This window comes from Echinops telfairi, unplaced genomic scaffold, assembly GCF_000313985.2.
Source record: "Echinops telfairi isolate 266 unplaced genomic scaffold, ASM31398v2 ScPeMD7_3533;HRSCAF=4204_1, whole genome shotgun sequence".
NCBI lineage: Eukaryota > Metazoa > Chordata > Mammalia > Afrosoricida > Tenrecidae > Echinops > Echinops telfairi.
In genome coordinates this window covers 19,869,860-19,879,078 of record NW_022107432.1, presented here as the reverse complement: position 1 = coordinate 19,879,078, position 9,219 = coordinate 19,869,860, and the positions used below count along the sequence as shown (strand labels likewise).

The 9,219-nt window shown below is 44.3% G+C and overlaps 1 protein-coding gene across 1 annotated transcript in view; it reads right to left on the bottom strand.

The window, feature by feature from the left end:
* CLIC5 (chloride intracellular channel 5) overlaps positions 1-8,758 on the bottom strand; it is a 226,291-nt gene extending 217,533 nt beyond the window's left edge. Inside the window, exon 1 of the mRNA XM_045294865.1 lies at positions 8,723-8,758. The gene's annotated coding sequence lies outside the window, so the exon portion shown is untranslated. The remainder of the gene's footprint in view (positions 1-8,722) is intronic.
* Positions 8,759-9,219: the final 461 nt, after the last annotated feature.

The following is a 9,219-nucleotide window of genomic DNA, read 5'->3' as shown; positions in this document are numbered from 1 at the left end:
CAAACGTCACACAAATTATATAGATGAATTGAGAAAACAAAAGCAAGGAAACCTTTGAAGAGTTCAAAACCCCTTGAAAGCATTCTTTCAAGGGAGCATGTCCCCTGTGAGTGTCACGTTGCTTTTTGAGCCCGGGAAACAGAAAGAAATGCTTCCTCTTTTCAAGGGAAGTAATAGAGACCTGAAGAGACCAGCTAATTTGCCTGTGGCCACATACCTAATTTGGACAGAACTCATACTTAAGATCTGTAACGGAAAGAATGAACTTCTGAGGGACTTCTCCCTCATGGCTTTTCCTAAGGGCCTCAGACAAATGAGATAAAGTGCCACCTAGGGAGAACCTTCATTAGCAGAAATTGTATCCCTCAAACTTTGAGTTTTCAAATCCCCCTGCATTGTTGACAATTGTATAAACTCTAATATGCAAGGGAAGTGGTCCTGAAGTCGAGATGTAATGACTGGAGGCGTGAGACAGGACAAAGCTCTGTGTGGAGGGTGACTGACAGAGATGGGACAAAGCTTCGTCCTGAGGCACGGTGGTGCTGCTGCTGCTCCTCCTTTTTTGGGAAAAGGGGCCAGTTCCTCCAGGAAGATGCACACAAGGCTGTGAACTGGAGGGGACTGAGGTCTCAGAAGATGGTGTGAGGTAGGGAGCCGGCCTTTTATGCTAACCATGATGAGAGGCCATCCATGGGGTCTGAGCCCATGAGCCACCAGGAAGTGTCTGGCTGTTGAGTGAAGACTGGAGAGAAGCAGGAAGGAAAGGGAAGCTGAAAGCTTAGGGTGTGGGTGTCACAGAGCCCAGAGGAGAAGAGAAGGTGGCCTGAGCCAAGGAGGTTTCGATGGAGTAGATGAGAAATAAGCATGTCTGGATGCCATGGATTTAAGGAAGTGAGATCAGTGATCAGGTTATGACATGTATAGCAACAACTGTTGTTTTGTTTTTTAATGAAGTTGTAATTAAAGGAAAAGGAGAAAAAAAGTGTATAGGCTTTCTCTCAGTTACTAATAATGGAATAGTGTTAAATGTAGAATTTGTAAAACAATTGTGCTTTTAGAATTCAAATGATCTAAGAAAAGTTAGATTTAAGCAATTTACAACTATATCCCATACTATTCTATGGTTCAACTGATAGATCCTAGGATTAAAATTGGTAGTCAACATTATTAAGGATTGTCTGGTCAGGTATGGGAGGGAGGTCAATGGCAGGGGGTGGACATGACACTGTGTTACTGCCCTGGCTGATGCCGACCCTGTTGAAGCTCTGGCCTCACACACAATTTACTCCACCAGCATCTACCAGGGGGAACTTGGGACATCAACAAGCACCACAGGTGAGTCTTTGATGGGGCCAGTGTTGTAAACAGCAAACTAAGACATGCAAAAATGTTAGTGAACTAGTACCATCTACTGCATCTGAACGCCAACCAAATAGAAAGTATGGGTTTTAAGAAGTTAAAGTAACTCTGGATTTTTTTCTGGCAAGATTCTAAGAAGAATCGTGGGCAAAAAAAAAAAATGTATCAGTCCTTCTCTTAGGATGAATGTTTATAAAATTCTTTTGACATTTTTTATGGTTCCAGAGTAGAAAAGAGATAGGCAAATACTTGGAAGAAAAGCTATAAGATGATCAAATGAATGGAAACACTGAACAGGAAAAATGAGTGAATGAATAAAAGAAATGCAAACCATTCTATTTATTCAGTCTAGAAAAGAACTACCTGACAGAAGACTTTTTTAATTTAAAACCATCTTATTTCACTGGTTCTAAAATATGCATGTTTCCTTCACATTTTCTCATCTCTGAAATGTAAGTACTTCTTTCAGGTGACTGTCAATACTTGTTTCCCTTAGTGTGACATAATGATCACAGGGCTCCTAACATCAATTGTGCCGTGGATTTGATGGAATGCTGGAATTGAGCAAACGATCGTGGCTTGTTCTCTGTCCAGTGGCACTTATAAGTGACATGGGCGGCCCTCTTCCCTGGATGACTCCCCTGCCACTGTGTCTCAGTGTCCCTTGCAGCCCCAACCCTTCCAACCCCACCTAATACCGCCTGCCCCTTGTTCCAGACCGTGGGGAGTCCATCTTCTGACAGCGCCTGTCTAGAGCATGTTTTCTCTCTTGCCCTTGCCTTCGGTCCATTGTGGCCGAGTCTGTTTTCATGTGACTTTATCCATTTACTGAGTTTGACTACTAACTTTAAAGTGGGTGGTTCGAACCTGCCAAACAATGCCACAGAACAAGGGCCTGGCAATCTACTTCCGTAGAGATTACAGCCAAGACAATCCCCCTGGAAATAGTTCTTGCCTGGTCAACTGGGTATCATCATGAGTTGGGACTCACCTGAGAGCAAAGGGCCTGGTTTGTTTGTTTGTTTGTTTGTTTGTTTCTGCTTTCACTTAAAGTGCTTTTAGACTCTAAAACTAAACGGTAAACACCTCTAACACATTTGCTTGCATCTTTCATTTTTTGCTTTTCAGTAGGGCCTAGCCCAGTGTCCTTGCTTGGCAATATCCAATAAGTGTAGATAGCGATGGCATGGAAGTCAGGCGATCATACACTGGAATATCCAAATCAGGACATTTCTGAGAGGGAAAAGGGGCACTGTGAACATTTAGGTGGGACCAAAGACATAAGCCAGGACTTCCCTGGACAAGCATGATCGCTCTGCATATAAGGCGCTTCCTCTCCAGCTAGATGATCAACTTTCTGAGGGCACTTATGCTCATTCCTATTTCCCCCATGCAGCAGTGCATTGCTTTGTACTGTCCCACCTCCAATATTAATATAACTCTTTCTCTGCTGACAAATGGTTTAATACACCTCTTTAGCCTTAATCCCAATAAAGTTCCATATATACAAGGAGGTACCCCCCCAAAAAAAAACAGCCCCAATCTGTCACAGACCAGGCCTTTTTTGGTCACACACTGTTATGTAATCTTTTCGGAACCTCTAAATAGAATACTTGATTAACAGTCAGATCTGGTAGAATGAACTCCATAGGCACTACAAATGGAAATTTTCACCTGTATGGGAAGTTGACAGTCATCCAGAACAAGATTTGCCATCAACTGACACTTCACCTTTTTTTAAATGAGAAAACCAGATGTACACTTGAGTTTTGCCCATAGTGCTGTCCTTGTAACAGTTTCTGCGGCATTTTTCCCAAGCAGGAAACAAAATTTCACAGCTGCACACTGTTCTCTTAAATTGGCCATCACAAAAAATGAGGCTCGAGTGAAACTGCTTTTATGAGAAAAATCACTGGGACCAGAGAGAAACTTCCCAGGTGATGCCATGAGTGTACTGACTCAAGAGCAAGTTGCTCCATGCTCACCTAGCGGGTAAAATGCCTATGAGGAAAGCCCCACTCCACCCAGTGCAAGTCTGGTCTTTGTTGTGGGGGGTTACTCCTTGTATATTTCTCCAAGAAAAGGAAATTATTTCAGAGGTATATATATATTTGTTCTCTCTTCTCAAGGTGGCTTCTCTGGGAACCGCCCTATCTTCCCTCCGTCTGTGGAACTGACATGCGTGGACCGAGCTCCCCTCACAATCAGGGTGGACTTAGGGGGTGAACAACTTATAAGGTCCTGGCTTATATATGAGAAATATTTGATATGGAAATATATATATATATATTTCCCCAGGGAAATGGCATTATTTTCAAGGACAAACACACTTCCTCTCTAATCCTGGTGCCCATGCTGATGCTGTTCTCTCAGTCAACTCCAACTTGGTTACACAGAGCAAGGATCGATTGGCTAATGTCACGGAAAAGTCCAGAGGGACAGTGTCAAGTAAACTCAGATACAAAAGTTCGATGTCCCCAGGTGTCTGGCTGCATTTTATGACTCCGCTTTCCTCTAGGTTGATTGCACACCTAGGGAGGTTTTTTGTCCCCCACAAAGGGGCAATGGCGAGGACCAGCAGCCCAGGCTTGTATTCTATCTATTAGGAGTTGCTGCTAAAAGATTGGCTCTTTCTTAATAGCTTCAGCAAAAGGTTCTGAATGATGTTCTGTGTGTGCAGTGGGGGTCGGGGGTTGGGGGATTGGTTTGGGGAATGTGCCCATCCATCACTGAACCAATTTCTATAGCCAATGAGCAAGAATGGTCTTCTCAGAGTTAGGGTGACCAAGCTACCTGGCTGCCCAGGACGTTCCCGGTGTCTGTGTGCTCAGTTCTGTGCCCTGGGAAACTCCTCCACTCAGGGAAAGCCAGGACCTTATAAGTTGTTCACCCCCTAAGTCCACCCTGATTGTGAGGGGAGCTCTGGTCCACGCATGTCAGTTCCACAGACGGAGGGGAGATAGGGCGGTTCCCAGAGAAGCCACCTTGAGAAGAGAGAACAAATGCCAGGCAGGGAGAAGCAGGCCTAGCATCCTCCTCAGTCCTCTCTCCAGGTTAGAGGGAGGCTGAGAGGAGGGCCTGAAGCTTAGCTATTTTTGTAGCCTCTAAAATACCAAGCATATGCTTTGCCTGGCACTTAGGGAAACCTTAGACACCTTATACTACAACAGACTCAACTGTAATAGACCCCTATACTACAACAGACTCAACTGTTTGACCCCTTCTAGCACATTCAATGGTTAATAATAAATAACACCTTTAACTGGTCTACTTCTTAAATTAACTTATAATCTTGCTTGGTTGAGGTTAATCAAATGTATTCTTGCTGGAAAAATGGAGTGGGTGGAGAGTTCTGGTTAAACAAACTTGTGATACAGGAAGCCCTTTCTCCTTCCCTAAGTTTCAGACGTTAAAGCTACACTGCTTTATTCTCCTCTAGTCATATTTAAAAATGAAACTTAAAACACCGCCCTTCTGGTGTGAAACTTAATTCCATACTTTCGGTTTTGTTGTTGCTGAGCTGCAGACAGAAGTGTTTTACTCTGGCCAGGGTGTGTGTGGCTTTAGTTCTAAAATGTATTCCTGCTAGCAGTGAATTTAGATCTCATGATTATGAGCTTAAAAATATAAATAATTTCACAAGAAGCCAATGCTTTAGATTTCACTCTGCTAGATACTCACCTTCATGAAATGATCACTGAAGATAAGGGTGCTACAGCAAAGTGTGGTAAAGAAAGCAGATGGTGCCCGCTACCAATTGGAATAGTGTCTGGGGTCTTAAAGGATTGTATTCAAACAAGCAGCCATCTAAGCAAGGAGTCAACTAAGTCCGCAGGGAAGAAGCACACCAGTTTGCATGATCCAGAGATGACAAGTACAAAATACGAATATGGTAAGGAGAAAGCATCAGTGCTAAAATGATGAGCACCCAGTTTGTGGAGGGCAAAGAGGGATGAAGGGAGCCCCACACCCATCTGCAGAGTGTCTGGTCAGACTGAGCCACCGGCAGATCTGCTCCGGCCACAGGCAAGAGTCTCAGAGACCATTGTACTCTTGACTGTGCGGGTCACTTGGCCCACTGACCACCTATAGGCACAACCTCTATTTGTTCTGGGTGCAAGTATCTCTTACTGGTTCCATGACAGAAATTTCTTACTTTTTGAATGCTGCTGAGGGTCTTTTCCTTCATACACACTATTTGTATTTTGTCGTTGTACTATTATGATTTTGTCCTTACCTCCTTAATGTCATTTTGTTTGACATTGTTTTCTGTTGGGTCACCCAGCTGTGAAACCCAGGAGGAGTGGGTGCATAATGATAAGAACTGATACAAGGAGATATGGGGAATACAGGGTTGGGGTAGGCAACAGGGAAGAAAAGAGGATCTCCGGAGTAAATAATCAAAGATGGAGGCTGGAGGGAGCACTAGACTGGATTGTGATTGCATAGCTCATTTTAAAGGTGGTGCAACCATGTAACCATGGGGGTGGGGAGGAATAGTCTAAAAGTGATGTGGTAATAATTGTTCAATTCTCCTTGATTGATTGGATGATTGAACTATTGAATTGTATGAAATGTAAAATACATGCCAATAAAACTGTTGGGGTAAAAAACAAAACAAAATAATAATAAAAGAAGTCTCTAAAAAAGAAAAGAAGAAGTAAAAGCAGCAGCAGCAGCAGCAGCCATGTTTTTGATTTTAAAAACAGGGCAAGATTTTAAAAATACCACTGTATGCTAATGGGAACATAATAAATCCTGATAGGATAAAAGAGAAACTTCCTCTGACCTGCTGCTTCCAACTCTGCCATTGCCCAAGAAGGTGAAAATTCTTGTTGGCATTAGTCTTTGTGGCTCTTGCCAAGTGTAAAAATGGAGGGGGCACTGGATCTCCTCTAAGTTCATGAGGTGGGATTGGGAATAAACATGAGCATCAGCCCAAGGCTGATTCTTGTGAAGCAGGAGTCAGATGTAGCTCTTGTCACCAATCTTCTACCAACTCTGACACCAGACATTCTTCTCCGCTGCACTCAAAAATTCATTGCAATGGTCACACAGAACCCACAGACAAGTAAGATGATGGATTTTATCAGAGAAGTCCCAGATTACAATTCAGGATTAAGAACAACTCAGGATGCAGTTGTTTGGTCAGAACAACTTCTCAGGCATGCTCATTGGCAGGCCTCTCATTCAGTCCCTGGGCCCCTCAGGCTGGCCTCTGCCTTGCAAGGGCAAGTGTTATAAAGCTGTTTAGCTCTTCAATGCATTTACAGGCCCCCTATTCCACCAAGAAGCCTTCTGCCTGAAGGCACTCAGCTATCTTATTCCACGGTTTGCTGCATCTGCTGTAACCACCTTGCTCCATGGGCTGGGAACCCTGTCACACTAGCTCATACAGGCATCCTGGTCCTACCGTCACCATTTCTCTGCTTCTTACCATCTGACACCATATCTGGTGTTACAGCTTCCTCTCTGTATTTCCTAGGAGCCTTGGTCCAAAGGATGCACTGTACTCCTGTCTCTCCCTCCTGGACATAGCGAGGTCCCTACTTCCTGCCTCTGGGATGGCTCATTGTAAACTCAGATGAATCAATCCCCTTATTAGGGTTCCATGCACCTTCCCTGCATGGTCCTACCCCCACAAGGGTGCCACGTACCATATTTACATTATTAGCAAGTTGTTCAAACCCATTGGTGGGTGGTATACACCTTGCTTGCACAGTTTTACCTAATCATGTGGTAGGAGTTACAAGACCATGGAGAGAAAGGCCATGTCAAAGCCAGCCACTGTACTAACGTGTCTCAAGACTTCTCTCAGGGGGCACAAGAGTCCTTTCTAAGTGACAGGTTTAAACGCTTGCGTCTAATTCATTTCTATTTCTAACGCAAAGTGGTTTCAAAATTCTCCACATTTCTAAAATTTATGTAAAATTCCACCTTTCAAAAGCCAAGAGAATGTTCTGAATGAGGTTCTTATTTTGGTTCACCTAAATTTGACAATATTTATTTCCAAACACACACTGAAAATGAGGACTTTGTACATTATCTTCTTTGATTAGCATTAAATTCCTAGGATGAACTTGTAGTAGACTATCGGATCAACTTTCCTACACCATGCCTCCTCCCTCACTCACCCGGGGAAAAGAAGTGGAGCTGGGGCCAGAGGCCTGACTCCAGGTGTGGGCTGAGTTAGACAAGCAACACAGTTCTGCCCTTAGTGGCTGAAGGAGATAGTCACCCAGAGAGAGAGGAGCTGGAAGTCACTTGTTCTTCCCAGTGGAAGTGGAAAATGGATCTTAGGGTTATCGTGGCCAATGATAGTCAAAAAGGCCACTGGAGGCAGGGGGAGGTGAGGGAACAGCCAAATGGAGAGTTAGAAAGTTCCCAGTGCCTGCTGATACTGTGGACTGCTAATCCATCCAGTGCTGAAACCTGCCCTACTCTGAACTTCCTGTTCCACGAGATGCTGAGTAGCATCATTATTAAAGTCTGTCCCAAACAGTGTGGCTGAAATAGGATATATGGTGAGGATAAGAGAAAGGGGGCACCAGAAATCCCTTAGGTCTCATTTGTTCATCTATTCACAGTCACCTGACAGAGGTGGCGTCAGACTGCAGGGCCTCACCAGCCACACAGACCTTCCTCCACTGCACATGGGATCTTTGTGACCAGCAGCCCTGCTTACTCTTGCAGCCAGCAGCCACCTGCTGACTGGACAAACAGGTTATGCCCAATGAGATACCCCAAATGCCTGCAAACTTAAGGTTGCTGAATTAGCCATTATATTGATGACGCCAGAACTCAGCCTTTCACTCTGCCACCAGGGTTCAAAGTTATGGCAGTTTCTGGCAAAATGGAAAGTAAGGAGATATTTTACAGTCAGTAGGAATTGATAACTGGGTGGAACATGAGGAATGATGGAAAAGAAGATGTCAAGATGACAGATTTCTGACTTGAGGACAGGGAAGAATGAAGCATAGGAAAATCATGTCCTATGGGATCCAGTCCCAAACCACTGATCCAAAGTCAACCTGATTTCCTAGCAATACTTGCTTCTCTCAAGAGCATCTGGAGAAAAGGGGTGTTTTAGACATTGCAGAATATATATATTAAAATTATATTCACTCCTTACCAAGTATATGACTTAGTAGCCCAAGGTTTGATTGTAAGTTTACTTATGATTTCTCTTTCCGCTAGCTCGCTCGCTCGCTCGCTCACTCCCATTACCTCGATTCCAACTTACAACGACCCTGGGCAGGGTTTCTGCGGCTGCAAATCTTCACAAGGAGCACACAGCCTCATCTTCCTCTGACAGAAGGGCTGGTAGGTTTGAACCGCTAACCTCCAATTTAACAACACTTACCCGATAGCTTATCAGGGATCTTCTCTTCCGGTTCCAAAAAAGCCAAACTCACTGCCATCGAGTTGATGCCGACTCATAACGGCCCTAGAAGACACGGTAGACCTGCCCTTGAGTTTCGAGATTATAACTCTTTACAGGGGTATAAGTGCCCTGTCTTCCTCTCCAGGAGCAGCTGGTGGTCTGCAATTGCTGACCTTGAAGTTACCAGACCAGCGTGTAAGCACTATGCCACTATGCTTCTGCTCCCAAAAACCAAACTCACTGCCATCGACCACACCCTGTGGGTTTATGTGAGCAGACTTTGTACTGCCAAGCTGCTGGTGGCTTCGAACTGCCAACCATGAGGATCACAAACCAACGCATACCCACTACATCATCCGGATGCCTAGGCCTCTGCCACTAAATACAAATGCACAGTAGTCTGCTTGGCTAACATTCCAATTAAAGAAAGCAGCGAGGTCTGACATGCCCATTTCTCAGGGGGTACTTACTATTGG